At 43.4% G+C, this 15209-nt stretch overlaps 1 long non-coding RNA gene across 4 annotated transcripts; it reads left to right on the plus strand.

Annotated features, from left to right (window-relative positions):
* Positions 1 to 6930: 6930 nt before the first annotated feature.
* LOC139028652 (uncharacterized) lies at positions 6931 to 7906 on the plus strand. 4 transcript variants are annotated; one of them, XR_011480864.1, is made up of 5 exons: positions 6931 to 6997; positions 7312 to 7382; positions 7469 to 7644; positions 7735 to 7796; positions 7877 to 7888. It is a non-coding gene; the product is annotated as an uncharacterized lncRNA (long non-coding RNA). The 4 variants fall into 4 exon arrangements; XR_011480860.1 differs by having other exon boundaries at positions 7469 to 7796; positions 7877 to 7906; XR_011480862.1 differs by lacking the exon at positions 7877 to 7888 and having other exon boundaries at positions 7735 to 7814.
* Positions 7907 to 15209: the final 7303 nt, after the last annotated feature.

Consider the following 15209-nt stretch of genomic DNA (forward strand, 5'->3'; position numbering starts at 1 on the left):
GAGAGAACAGTCTATGACTGGGGTGGCTGGGGTCTTTGACAATTTTAGGGCCTTCCACTGAGGGCCTTCCTCTGACACAGCCTGGATGGCAGGCAGCTTAGCCCCAGTGATGTACTGGGCCGTACGCACTACCCTCTGTAGTGCCTTGCGGTCAGAGGCCAAGCAATTGCCGTACCAGGCCTGTCTCTTATACACATCTAGATGTGTATAAGAGACAGATTCTAGTTTGTTGTTGATGTGGACACCAAGGAACTTGAAGCTCTCAACCTGCTCCACTACAGCCCCGTCGATGAGAATGGGGGCGTGCTCTGTCTTCCTTTTCCTGTAGTTCATTAGTTTTGGTTACGTTGAGGGATAGGTTGTTATTCTGGCATCACCCGGCCAGGTCTCTGAATTCCTCCCTATAGGCTGTCTCGTCGTTGTCGGTGATCAGGCCTACCACTGTTGTGTCGTCTGTAAACATAATGATGGTGTTGGAGTCATGCCTGGCCATGCAGTCGTGGGTGAACAGGGAGTACAGGAGGGGACTGAGCATGCACCCCTGGGGGGCTCCAGCGTTGAGCATCAGCGTGGCAGATGTGTTGCTACCTACCCTCATCACCTAGGGGGCGACCCATCAGGAAGTCCAGGTTCCAGTTCCAGAGGTAGGTGTTTAGTCCCAGGATCCTTAGCTTAGTGATGAGCTTTGAGGGTACCATGGTGTTGAACGCTGAGCTGTAGTCAATGAATAGCATTCTCACATAAGTGTTCCTTTTGTCCAGGTGGGAAAGGGCAGTGTGGAGTGCAATAGAGATTGCATCATCTGTGGATCTGTTTGGGCGGTATGCAAATTAGGGTGGGTCTAGGGTTTCTGGGATGATGGTGTTGATGTGAGCCATGACCAACCTTTCAAAGCACTTCATGGCTACAGACGTGAGTGCTACGGATCTGTAGTCATTTAGGCAGGTTGCCTTTGTGTTCTTAGGCACAGGGACTATGATGGTCTGCTTGAAACATGTTGGTATTACAGACTTAATCAGGGACATGTTGAAAATGTCAGTGAAGACACCTGCCAGTTGGTCAGCACATGCCCAGAGCACACGTCCTGGTAATCCGTCACTCTGGATTAAAGAGTCTGCTAAATGACCAAAATGTCAATGTAAAAAATATACGGTTGCAAAGAATGCTGGGTATATTTCTAATGAGCGCTGCCCCCCCAAAAAACATTTTTTTTATTCAGCACAACTGTTATGTTATTTCAGTAGATTTCACTTCATGGTTGTGAATTTCTAAGTTGAGCAAACACGTAGTTTTTAGCTGATTCAATTTGATTTCATAGGTTAAGACAATTTGAGTGAGTTGACCAATTTAGTTGACTTAGATATATAAAACAAGTCATTTTGAGTGATTCTCAATATATTTTTTTTACAGTACTTGTGTGTGTGTGCGTGTGACTGCGTGTGTGTGTCCAGTGATGGTGGCAGCCATGATGTCTCCAGTGGTGAACACAACTATACTCTCGCTCTGCCCCATCAGACTCCTCTGTAGTTATTTTTAAGACACTGTTTAACCTTGTTTTACGCATGTGATGTCAGAATACACTTACTAGCTAGGTTTCCATCCAATTGGTGAAAGATTTTCATGGGAATATTCTAAAATCTGCATAAAAACAATATGCACATTTTTCCACCAGAGATATGTTTCCATCAAATTGACAGATAAATTCCCATGTACTGTATAACAAAATACTACTTAAATGGGTTTCCATCGCATTCTCATCTCTACTGATGGTTTAGTCCCCAAAAATGTTATATAGCGAATGTGCACACTCTGGTATTGGCACGTGCACTCTAGCCAACAGCTCGCAGATACAGTGCAGGTATAGCCTACATMATGAGATTATTTTTATTTGTCAAACGGCAGCCAAGCATCGATTATTATGTCACCAGAATAAGACCCTCATCGTCTTGCACTTTCACCACGCTGTGAAGTTCATCAGAACTGAATTTTTCTGTAGCCTAATAAACTGCAAGGTTTCCTGAGTCGTACTGGGAGGACTACACAACATGTCATTGCTTGACTTCAAGTTTGCTTCGATATGATGGTTGTTATATCAATATTTTAGCATAAAAGTATTCCATAGCCATTTCTCGTATAATTAATTTTACAAACACAAAAAGATCCCACCTTGTCTAGCCTATTTTGTTTTGGAGATATTTAGAAAGTTTACTGACAAATGTGCGGTTTCGTGACATGTTTTATCCGACATGTACTTTCCTTGCATAAAAAGGTTGGATGAAAACATGGTTACTGTTCCAAAATGACTCAAATGACTGCCTCGCCTGGTTCACCAACTACTTCAACGACAGAGTTCAGTGTGTCAAATCGGAGGGCCTGTTGTCCGGACCTCTGGCAGCCTCTATAGGGGTGCCACAGGGCTCAAATCTCGGGCCGACTCTTTTCTCTGTATACATCAATGATGTCGCTCTTGCTGCTGGTGATTCTCTGATCCACCTCTACGCAGACGACACCATTCTGTATACTTCTGGCCCTTCTTTGGACACTGTGTTAATTAACCTCCAGACGAGCTTCAATGCCATACAACACTCCTTCCGTGGCCTCCAACTGCTCTTAAATGCAAGTAAAACTAAATGCCTGCTCTTCAACCGATCGCTGCCAGCACCTGCACACCTGTCTAGCATCACTACTCTGGACGGTTCTGGCTTAGAATATGTAGACAACTACAAATACCTAGGTGTCTGGTTAGACTGTAAACTCTCCTTCTAGACTCACATTAAGCATCTCCAATCCAAAATTAAATCTAGAATCGACTTCCTATTTTGCAACAAAGCATCCTTCACTCATGCTGCCAAACACACCCTCGTGAAACTGACTATCCTACCGATCCTTGACTTCGGCGATGTCATTTACAAAATAGCCTCCAATACTCTACTCAGCAAATTGGATGCGGTCTATCACAGTGCCATCCGTTTTATCACCAAAGCCCCATATACTACCCACCACTGTAACCTGTATGCTCTCGTTGGCTGGCCCTTGCTTCATACTCATCGCCAAACACACTGGCTCCAGGTCATCTATAAGTCTTTGCTAGGTAAAGCCCCGCCTTATCTCAGCTCACTGGTCACCATAGCAGCACCCACCCGTAGCACGCGCTCCAGCAAGTATATCTCACTGGTCACCCCCAAAGCCAATTCCTACTGCCTTTCCTTCCAGTTCTCTGCTGCCAATGACTGGAACGAACTGCAAAAATCACTGAAGCTGGAGACTCATATCTCCCTCACTAACTTTAAGCATCAGCTGTCAGAGCAGCTTACAGATCATTGCACCTGTACATAGCCCATCTGCAAATAGCCCACCCAACTACCTCCTCCCCATATTGTAATTTTTTTTTGCTCCTTTGCACACCAGTATTTCTACTTGCACATTCATCTTCTGCACATCTATCACTCCAGTGTTTAATTGCTAAATTGTAATTATTTCGCCACTARGGTCTATTTATTGCCTTACCTCCCTAATCTTACTTAATTTGCACACACAGTACAGTATATAGACTTTTATATTGTGATATTGACTGTAAGTTTGTTTATTCCATGTGTAACTCTGTGTTTTTGTTTGTGTCGCACTACTTTGCTTTATCTTGACCAGGTCGCAGTTGTAAATGAAAGCTTGTTCTCAACTGGCCTACCTGGTTAAATAAAGGTGAAAAAAAATAATAATAATTGTGATTGTTAAGCCAAAGTGCAGTTAACCCATGCTGCCCTCAAACCAAGGCACGCTGCCCACTATTTATCTATGTTTCAACTTGTTTTTCAAATTTTCAAATAAAAGTTTTATTTTCAAACAYCAGTCTGAAATGAGGTGCGTTCTGCTTCCTCATTAATTCACATAGAAGTAGCACATTTCACAGTGGCGGACAATTTACGTTTGAGGCATGCTATGCTATTGTAAGGTGAGGATTAGCTACATGAGCTGGACAAACTTCTCTCTTCAATGAGAGCCCAAGCACTCCCCCAGTGTTTCCCCAGGTCAAGTATGCAGACATTTGCGCATCTTCAGTCAGAACAGAACCTTCCCAAACTTTCCCCCTGGCACATTTTCCATCTGGGTCCCACTTTGCCTTCATTGTTGTTTTCCTTACTAATAATTACATTGTGCAGGTGTGCATTCCTATCAAAATAATTGCCTTATTACCTTATCATAATGCAGTTTCTGTATATTGTGGTATGTAATTTCTGCTGTACCACAACATATGTACATTGTGTTATTTTATTGTTGCTCTTTAAATATTTGTTGTTTTTCTATTTTCTTATTTTTTTCATTTTCATTTGTATTTATTTATTGTTTACTTCAGTTTATTTAGTAAATACTTTCTTAACACTTCTTTTTTCTTAAAACTGCATTGTTAGTTAAGGGCTTGTAAGTAAGCATTTCACTGTAAGGTCTACACCTGTTGTATTCGGCGCATGTGACAAATAAATGTATGGAGCATAATGCGTTCTGTGTGTATTCCTTTATAACCGCGGACATGCAAGGTACTAATTGCATAACCTCTATGGTGTTAAACTCAATTGTGCTTACATAGCTATATTCTTCTATACGTTTTGTAAAGCAATGCTAATGGTGTCAGAGAACTATTGGCTTGTGTTGTATGCTTTGAAGTTGCCCTGGCCTTAGCATGACCATTGCATTGGCCTGTGTATTTATTTGGCCTGTTTAGCATAGCTCTGCCCTGCCTCCTTGTGGAGCCCTTGTGGAGCTCTTCAGTTACTGTTTCTTATATCATTCATAATTGTCATGTTGTCAATGAGACATATTATTTTTTATAGCAGTGTAATTATGTCACTTCATTGTAATATTGTTTCATTACTTTATCCTGATCTTGTATTATAATTGCTAATAATTCCTGTTTATTGTGTACTTTCAGAAACCACACAAAGAGAATTTAACCTAATTTGACCTCATAACTGGAATTGGACATCTTTCTTGCTGAAGATTGAAGCCAGGTTTTGTATTCTAACAACATACTGTTTGGAGAGGGACTGGGGCGGATGAGGGAGTGGAGAGGAGGATGAGGTAGTGGGGCGGATGAGGGAGTGGAGAGGAGGATGAGGTAGTGGGGAGGATGAGGGAGTGGAGAGGAGGATGAGGTAGTGGGGAGGATGAGGGAGTGGAGAGGAGGATGAGTTAGGGGAGGATGAGGGAGTGGAGGAGAGGAGGATGAGGTAGTGGGAGGATGAGGTAGTGGAGGATGAGGAGTGGAGAGGAGATGAGGTAGTGGGGAGGATGAGGGAGTGGAGGAGGAGGATGAGGACTGGGGCGGATGAGGGAGTGGAGAGGAGGATGAGTGAGTGGGCGGATGAGGGAGTGGGAAGGAGGATGAGTAGTGGGGAGGATGAGGGAGTGGAGAGGAGGATGAAGGACTGGGGCGGATGAGGGATGGAGAGAGATGGTGAGTGGCGGATGAGGGATGGAGAGAGAGATGAGGTAGTGGGAGGATGAGGGAGTGGAGAGGAGGAATGAGGGAGTGGGGCGGATGAGGGAGTGGAGAGGAGGATGAGGTAGTGGGGAGGATGAGGGAGTGGAGAGGAGGATGAGTAGTGGGAGGATGAGGGGAGTGGAGAGGAGGATGAGGTAGTGGGGAGGATGAGGGAGTGGAGAGGAGAGATTGAGGTATGGGAGGATGAGGGAGTGAGAGGAGGATGAGGTAGTGGGGAGGATGAGGAGTGGAGGAGGATGAGGGAGTGGGGAGGGGTGAGGGAGTGGGGAGGATGAGGGATTGAGAGAGGGATGAGTGAGTGGGAGGTGGGTGAGGGAGTGGAGAGGAGATGAGGTAGTGGGAGGTGGGTGAGATATTGTCAACATAATTGCATAATGGAACTGTATTTGTTGTATGTGAACTGTATGTTACATTTTTTTTTTTACTTGTGCAGTAATGATTTCCCTTGTTAGCTGCGGTGAACTATGTGGCCATTGAGGACACAGTGTTGATCAGATGGAAAAATATTCTTATACCACTTGGTGGTTTTCTGAGTGCATGCCACAAAGCTGTTAAATCATGTCCGCCTTATCCACTGCCCCCATTTTGCGATTATAGTCAAGCACCCGGTCTGGTTTGATCTTTCTCTCTCCCGTCAGGTGATCCACCTTCCCTGTGGCTTTCATTTCTCCTGTAGCTCCAAGGCATAATGATTGGTCTCTTCCACTATGTCTCCCACCAGCTCCTCTGTCAGAAAACACTTGAAGCACTCTGCCTCAGAGGGAAATGGCAAGGGGCTTTGCACTCCAGACTGGACTCATCAAAACCAACAGCAAGGCCAGGAGGGGTGAAAGGCTGCTTTCTCCGTCCAGCTACCGCAGACCCTCCGTACTTCACCCACTGTTGGCTGCCTCCATCCAACAGCATCTTCAGAGGGACCTGGGACTTTGTCGGTTGGCAAGGGGTTCTCACTTTCAGGGTTTCAATGTCTACAAGGCTGGGGAGCAGCTCATCACTGTCACTGTCAGCATCTGATTCCTCACTTTCACACTCAGACTTTGAATTTCCTAAAATGTCCACATTGCTAATGCTACAGCTTAGGCCACTAGCTACATACATAAACAACAACACTGAATGGCTCCAGGGCCTGTTGCACAAAAGTAGAATTAAGACATCCGGGATAAATGACTCAGCTGAGCTCAATGAAGCCAAAACATGTGCGTCCAGGCTTAATTGGTTGCACAAGACCAAGCCAGGATGAGCAGACACGGATTCATTAAGCCAGGTGAAACCAATCCTGGATAGGTGCGCGCTCACGGCTCACTCAAATAGACCCGCCACAGATCACAGATTAACTGATTTACCATGCAACTAGAGCCGCGTACTTTTCCCCGTCGGAAGCACAAATCCTCATGGAGGCATACGAGGAGGTAAAAGATTATTAATTAAGAGAAGGCAACACCGCCACATGATAAAGCAAAGAGAAAAAGCGTGGCAAAGTATTGCAGACCGCCTGAATGCGTAAGTAGTGCACAATTACACACTCACCGCTCCGCTGAAACATCACAATTACAATTCAAATATTTAATTCACATCTCCAAAAATGCAGTTGTACTGTAATTATGAAACGGTTAAATTTTTTATTGAAATGCACTGCAGATATGAGTGAAATTGTGTAAAGTAACTCCATCACACTGTATAAAGCCTATGATACATTTTTTGATATTTTTACTGAAAACAAGACAAAAATACCAAGTAATTTTTTGCAGTGTGACTCCATTAAATGTGTGGTGTGTTGTGTGTGTGTGTGTGTTTGTGTGTGTGTTGTGTGTTAGATTAAACATGAACGGGCCAAAACGGACATGGCAGCAGGTCAAAATCAAATACAAGAACATTCTGCAGAATGGTATGGTCCCTGACTAATATTTAACAAAGCACAAGCATATATTGTACCAGAAGGTGCCTGCTCACACATTGTCTGTACTGTTTTAGCAGTGAAAAAGAATACCCACAGACAAGGCACGGGTGGTGGGTCACCAAAGGCTGACCTTACCCCAGCAGAGGACATGGCCTTGGAGCTAAATAAAGGCAGGCCCGTCTTAGAGGGGATCCCTGGGGGGAAAGAGACGAGCATAGGTCCTCCCAAGATGCCACCCGCTTCATTCAAGGTATGTCCTTCCATCTCTACATGGGATACAACCACATTCATATTGAATCAATTTGGACTGTCTGACTTTGGTTTACCTATTGCCTTGCAGTGTCTGGCAGCACTGTGTTCCTGTTAGAGCCACCAGCACAAGCACCAGACGATGCTGATCCAGTGAGTACTCCATCAAAGCATACTGTAGGCCTGGCATGTCTTGTCTACTAGCTTCAATATGAATCGATTAAATGTGATAGGGTGAAGGCCCAGTGCAGCAGCAACAGCACATGATGGAGACGATGAGAGGAGGAGACATCTCTCTGGATTCCAGAAGGCATGAGGTATCATGTTAAGACTGTGAAAGTACTATTTACTCTACAATGGTGAGGAGTCCTCATCAAAATCAAAATCTAATTCTTTTACAGGACCCAGATGCTATACAGTGGGAAAACCAGCCTGGCAACATAGTGCGTATTAATAAAAGGACACCACATCCTGCCAAATTCCAGCTGCGCTAATTGTATTTGTGTTCACAGAGCTCACAAGCTATCAGAAAGTTGTATGGCAACCACCTCGCGCCAATAGAACTGGCAGACATAGACATTCAGTAAAGAAGAAAAAGATGGAAAATCTTGCACTGGAGTCCGAAATAAAAAAGAGGACAATTAGAAACTGGACCTTGAAATAAAAAACTTGAGAGGGAGGTGAGATATGCCTTCAATGTACACTGTATGCTAACTGTAACACAAATGTATTAATCATTATTTTTCTTTCCTCCCCCAGCTCCAAGAAGATGACACAGCTCAAAATAAAAATTAGGTATATTCTCGTAAAGTCAAGTGAGCCATGACATATGAGCTCTTATTGTGAGCACACAGGACGGTGGCTCTTTCTAGGTTTTTTTATTTTCCCAGCATCAGTACAACCAAGTCATCGTTATAAGGCATCGCCCTCTTTTGCCCACCCCCCCAGCACCAGGTGTGGCCACATAGCCTATATGAAGGCCCAAAATTGTGTGTTCCTTTCTGCTCTGACAATGGCATGCCCATTCGTGCGAGATGGGGGATGAAGAAGCACTTGTGCTGAGGAGAGCCTTCAGGCGAGAAAGGGTCTTCAGGACCGGTTGGACCCACTGGCCTTCCCTGATGACATCTATATGAAAGATACAGGTTTTCTGCAGATGGCATCAGGTATCTATGCAGACTACTGGGTCCAGGATTAAGCACCGCAACTGCACGGAGCCATGCACTGAGTGTGGAGCAAAATGGTTTGTGTGGCCTTGCGCTTTTTTGCTAGTGGAGCCTTCCTGTACTCAGTGGGGATGCAGAAACAGCTGAACAAGGCCACAATTTGCCGCACAATAAGGAGTGTGTGTCTGGCTATCAAAGCATTAGCAGATGTCTTCATCTCCTTCCCTGGCCACAGAAGACTCTGTGACATCAAAGAGGAGTTCTATAGGATTGCAGGTAAGAGGATCTACAATTACAGGACAACTGTTAACACATAGTAGGTACTCATTACTTTGTGTGACAGGTTTCCCCAAGTCATTGGTGCAGTGGACTGCACACACATAAGGATAAAAGCCCCCTCAGGTGCCATGAGGCCGATTTTGTGAATAGGAAATCCTTTCACAGCATTAATGTTCAGGTGAACATAACTTTTTGATATGTCCATTGACGAACACTCTGCATTGCCAGTGATGTGCATTGATTGGTGTAATATTCCTCATCTTATGATTTCAGATGGTCTGCAATGCTGACTGTGTGATCAGCAATGTTGTGGCAAAATGGCCTGGCTCGTCCATGACTCCAGAATCTTTCGGCCTCTGAAATCTATCAGTGCCTATCACAAGGTAAGCCACACAAACCCCTATTTATAACCATCATGGCTGTGTCAAGAAATATCACTGTGTTTATGAGTAGTAATGATGAGATTTTTGTGTTGACAGGTGAATTCTCTGTGTGTTGCTGGGAAGACAGGGGGATGGCTGCAGCCTTTTCTCCTGACACCTTTCACAGACCCCAGGAAGCACAGCAGGCCTACAACCATGCCCATGCCAGGACAGGGCCAGAGTTGAAATGACCTTTGGCCTCCTGAAGGCACGCTTTCACTGCCTTCACAAATTAAGGGTCAGCCCTGTTAGGGCATGTGATATTCTGTGCTTGTGCTGTCCTCCACAATGTGGCCTGCCTGAGGAAGGAGAGGCCCCAGAGTGCCACCAGCCATGGACTGGACAATCCGGCAATCTTCCCTGATGACGACAGTGTCGGCTGCTGAGGAACAATATGTGTTGAATTATTTTAAGTTAGTATGTGTCTTCAATTTGGTTAAATATTGTCCTGCGGTGCAGAGGAATTTGGTTTTTTGGGTTCGTTTTTTGACGAATTGGCTCTTATGATGTTTGTGCGTATACTAGTGTGTAATACAAGGCTGCAGGGAGGCTACTGCATCCATTCATTTGTCTGTTTCAGTTGATGTGTATGGATTGTCCGCTTTATTTTAGTGTGCAGACATGCAGGGTGTGTTATATAACAGACCTTGAATGTGTATGTATCATTTGTATAATATGCCTGGATTCTGTGCTTCCATCTTGTAGAGTCACTGTGACTTCAGTTTCGAAAGGAGCTGATCGTTTACCTGCTTGTTTTGTCCTTATTCAATAAAAGGAACATAATGTTACACATTGTGTTTTATATTCATATGAATGTGTATTTGTTTATATTACAGAGTACTTAGGGCCACACTGAAGAAAAAGGATAAAGCATAATTTATGAGGCTGGTTCTTTCTGCAGAAAAGCTACATATTGTTTTACAGTTTTTGATACTTTGACAAATGTGATACTTAATATTCTGGCACATCGCATGTCTTTGTGTATGAAAACCATACTGAAGTACAATTTCACGAAATGCCCCATCTGTCATTTTAACAACTGTCCTCCTTTAAAACAACTGGTTACAATATTAGACTTGTGTTTTTTTCCCCTCTGTGGCCCTAATATTCTATCATTTTATATATAGCCTTATAGTCTATGGAAACTGTAAATTATCTAATGATAGCAACAATCATCTAAAAATCATTTTTTATGCCAAAAAATTAAATAATGATCACAAACGTTTAAATAATAACAGTGGGTCTAGTTATATGTGATAACAATGTATAGTGAGCAGTGAAATAACTATTGGTTTCCATTTGTGGTGACTGCTGACTGACATTAGGGATGAGATTAAATAGATCCTGGAATTTAGCCTGGTCTGGAGCAGGCTAGCTCCACAGAATAAATCTCCATGGTAATTTATACCATAACATATCCTCCTGCCCCCTATCCATCTTTAGTGCAACCGGATTACGGATCAATTGAGCCAGGATCACCAAGATATCCTGGCTTAATCCCTTATCCTAGTTTTGTGCAACAGGCCCCWGGTGAYTYTCAGGGGTGATGTGATTGGGTGCCTGTGTGGTGATACTGATGATTTGTCCCCACAGATGGTTTGTTTACATAGCAGGTTAGAACAATTAACGTGGCAGGTTAGGTGAATTAACGTGGTAGGTTAGGAGAACTAACACAGCAGGTTAGGCTAATTAACATAGGAGGTTAAGAGAATAAAGTTAAGGTTAGGAAAAGGGTAGATGTTATAGCAAACGAGGTGAAGGCATGGTTCACTCATCTTTGAGTAAACTAACAGAAGTGAATGATGGAAAGTAAATGATGGTAGACGACACACCCCCTTTGAATTCAACAGACCCAACTCATCTTGTCACCCCGTCTTTGGTTGACGCGGATAAACAAACATGGCGGCGGCACAAACTCTACCCACCGTCGGATTACTTTTGACATTTAGAAAGAGTTTTACTAAATAATTTAGTTCACTGGTGAGCTCACCCCTCATGTGWTAAATTGTAAATAGTAATTGCTATTAGCTAATTCATATTATGGTTTCTGTCAGCCGAGAGTTAACTAAATATGACTGCTTGTGTTAGCTCACTCATTCCTCAGTTAGTGCTAGGACTAATGTAGTCTACATTTTTAGATTTGGATGAGAATTGTTTTATGCGGTTGCTACTTCTGTGAATGTCTGAACATCTGCATCCAAACATGAACTGCTCACATTCAGGACATAACGTTGTAAAGACTGTGTTTGTGCTAAATGTTTCTGTGACAAAACAGTGTAGACAGCTCGAACGCTGTCTGTTGCGTCAATCGTAACTAGAAGTGTTCTAATCACACAGGTTTAAGCTTCCACTGCAGGGACCACTGTAGAACGATCACACACACGTGTGCTCGTACGTGTCAAAGGGTTCATGAATTAAACGTTGATATTCTCCCACACAACATCCTACTTCTACAGAAATTGCAACTGCTTTTTAGACATACATACATACATAGACACACATACACTACAGTACACTACACATGTACAAAGTACTCGTATCCACACATCTAACCTGTCTCTTTCTGTCTCCCACACGCACATGCACTCACGTGCACAATCAATCACTCATGCACGCACACACACCCAAACACACGTACACACACAGTGACAAATTGGCTGCTGAGATGTGATGTTAGGCTACAGAGGGCATTGTGATGATGATGATGATGGTGGTGTTTCAGTGAGTGAGCACCTTTAATTTACCCAGCTGAGACAGACAATGATAATAATGATGACTGACTGTCAGTCTTATTTACAGAGCACCTTAACCAAACCCAAGGACACCTGTCACAATAGAATGAACAATGTAAACACAACACACAATATCAACAAAAGGTTTGTGAAATGTGTTGTTTTAGGTAGTAGCAGGACAAGCATATTTAGTCATTTAACTGACAACCACATATCACAGTCATAGTAAATACATTTTTCCTCAATAAAGTAGCTAAGAGTGAAACCTTAGCAGAGGTCAAATAAACGCTGAAAAATAATAATAATATTAATAATAATAATAAAAGATAAAACCACAACACACCAGAACGGATTAAGAGGCTAAGATAAGACAGAGATGAACAAAGAGAAACAAAGAAGCGTTTTTTGTTTATTTTTGATTTAAAAGAGGTTGTTTCTATAGTCCTAATATCTTGGTGGCATAGCATTGAACGACCTGCCACCAAAGGACAGCAGCATGTTTATGACAGCGAATCAGGAGGTATGTGTTTGATAAGCGGAGAGATGCAAGGTTACAGACAGGGCTGTTTAGACAGGGCACTATGTGGATTGGGTTACCCTCTTCCTTAAATCATCCTTCTTGGCATTTCATTTTCTCTGTCACTCCCTCTCTGTTGCCTACTCTCCATCCCCATAGAGGTGGCGGAGTCTCAGAAAAATGAATCAAATAAAAAAAAAGTCTGAAAACATGTGTACTGCCCTTCACTATTCACAGGCCAAGCAGACAATCACATCTGAATAAGATTGAGAGTTAGGGATGGGATAGTGTGGGATGGGGAGTAGGAGATGGTAAACTCACAGATTGGGGGAGTACGACAGCGCATCTGCCCTCACAGTGACAGTCATCAATTATGTGTCAGGATCTCGCAATGGTGACGGACTATGAACAGCGATTCTCTCTCTTCTCTCTCTCTTCACATCAAACTCATTCTCTCTCTCTTCTTTCTCAGACGTACACACACAGTGAAATTTCGGCTTGTCTGCACGCACTTGTGATGTTTCTACGCGTCCTAAGGCGGCATCTTTGTGATGATACTTCGATGTACTGATGGTCGTTGTGTATTTCAGTGAGTGAGCACCTTTCTAATCTTACCTCTCCGCTGAGATCTAGCAGCATCTTGTCATAATTATTCTCCGGATGACTCGACTGTCAAGTCTTATTTACATGAGCACTTTAACCAAACCCTTTCTCTCCTCTCGTGTTGCATGCTTCGTTCTCTGCCCGCAGGACACCTGTCACATATAGAGATGAACCATGTAACACATACAACAAATATCAACAAAGGTGTGAAATGTGTTGTTTTAGGGTATAGCAGGACAGCATATTTAGTCTTTCAACTGACAACTCACATATCAATCTTATCAGTTCATATACGTTCAATCTACATTTTTTCTTCATCATTTTAAAGTAGCTAGTAGTGAAACCTTAGCAGAGGTCATATTCTACGCTGCGAAAATTACATAATAAATTAATAATAATTCAATTAATCAGATAAATTACATCCAACACACCAGAACGGATTAAAGAGGCTCATGTCAATAAGAAGTTACGATGTACACAAGAGACACAAAGACGGCGTTTTTTGTTTATTTTTGATTTAAAAGAGGTTGTTTCTTATGCAGTCCTCATATCTTTGGCTGGTCATAGCTCACTTGAACGACCTGTCCCACCAAGGACCAGCAGGATGTTTTCATGAAGCGAATCAGGAGGTATGTGTTTGATTAAGCGGATCGAGATTGCCAAAGGTTAAGATTTTACAGGTTGCTGTTTAGACAGGGCACTATGGGCTGGATTCGGGTTACCTCTTCCCTTAAATCATCCTTCTTCTGGCATTCTCATTCTTTGCTCTTGTCTTTCTTCTTTTCTTCTCTCTCTCCTCTCTGTTGCTACTCTCCATTCCCTCCCTATTCGAGGTGGCGGAGTTCTCAGAAAAATGAATGAAATAAAAAAAAAGTTGAAAACTCACTGTGTACTTCTTTCCTGCCTCTCCTACTTATTCACTTCGGCTTACAAATCGCATTGCTTTTACAATAATCTTGCAATAAAGTCATTGAGACGTTAGGGAATGGAGGATTTAGTTTCTGTGAGCTAGTGGATGGGGAGTCATTGGAGGCAGTATAGGTTAAAAACTCACGAGATTGGGGGGGAAGTAAGAGGCGCAATAGTTAGATGAAAAATTGGCGCGAGAAGATTGAACAGTAGAGAGGCTATTTTGCGAGACAATCGGGATGAGGGAGTAGAATGAGGGGAGGAACAGAAAGTCGCGGGGGACGCATGGCGTGGGGGGGATCAGTATGAAATGGAAATGAGAGGGATGCTGTGTTGGGTGGGGGAGGGGGACAGACTGCGTATTTTGATGTTGTGAGCCTCAAGGGTTGTTACCACAGGGAGGTCACGGCCTTCTTGGCATTAGTGGCTTTGAAGCTGTGCTTGAATTTAGGCACCAGAGGCATTCGAGTTCATAAGACCATCTGCTGGTAGGCATTAGCAATGGCCTAACATTATATCGGAGGGTTAGGCCTGCTGGGGGAGGAGAACTGATCATATACTGGCTGGAAGGGAATCTGATGGTACATGGTCATCAAGCTCACAACACAAACACACGTGGTTTCCATGTGGTTGATACTATTACCACGACTCCATTTCAGCCATTTTATAAGCCCTCCAGTGACTTCTCCCTCAGCCCACGCGCTCCACTTGATAGCAGCAGCTGAGACTTCAACAGACAGCTAAGAGAGAGAGATTAATGTTGTCCAGTCAAGGTCACTGCATCAGTGCTGGTGATAGGACGCCATGTGGAGCTTCCGAAACAAGCTAAGAAGAAGAGAGAAGAGAGAGAGAGAGAGAGAGAGAGAAGAGCGAGAGAGAGCGAGAGAGAGAGAGCAGAGGAGAGGGAGAGAGAGAGAGAGGGGAGAGAGAGAGAGAGA

This window comes from Salvelinus sp. IW2-2015, linkage group LG1, assembly GCF_002910315.2.
Source record: "Salvelinus sp. IW2-2015 linkage group LG1, ASM291031v2, whole genome shotgun sequence".
Classification (NCBI taxonomy): Eukaryota; Metazoa; Chordata; class Actinopteri; order Salmoniformes; family Salmonidae; genus Salvelinus; species Salvelinus sp. IW2-2015.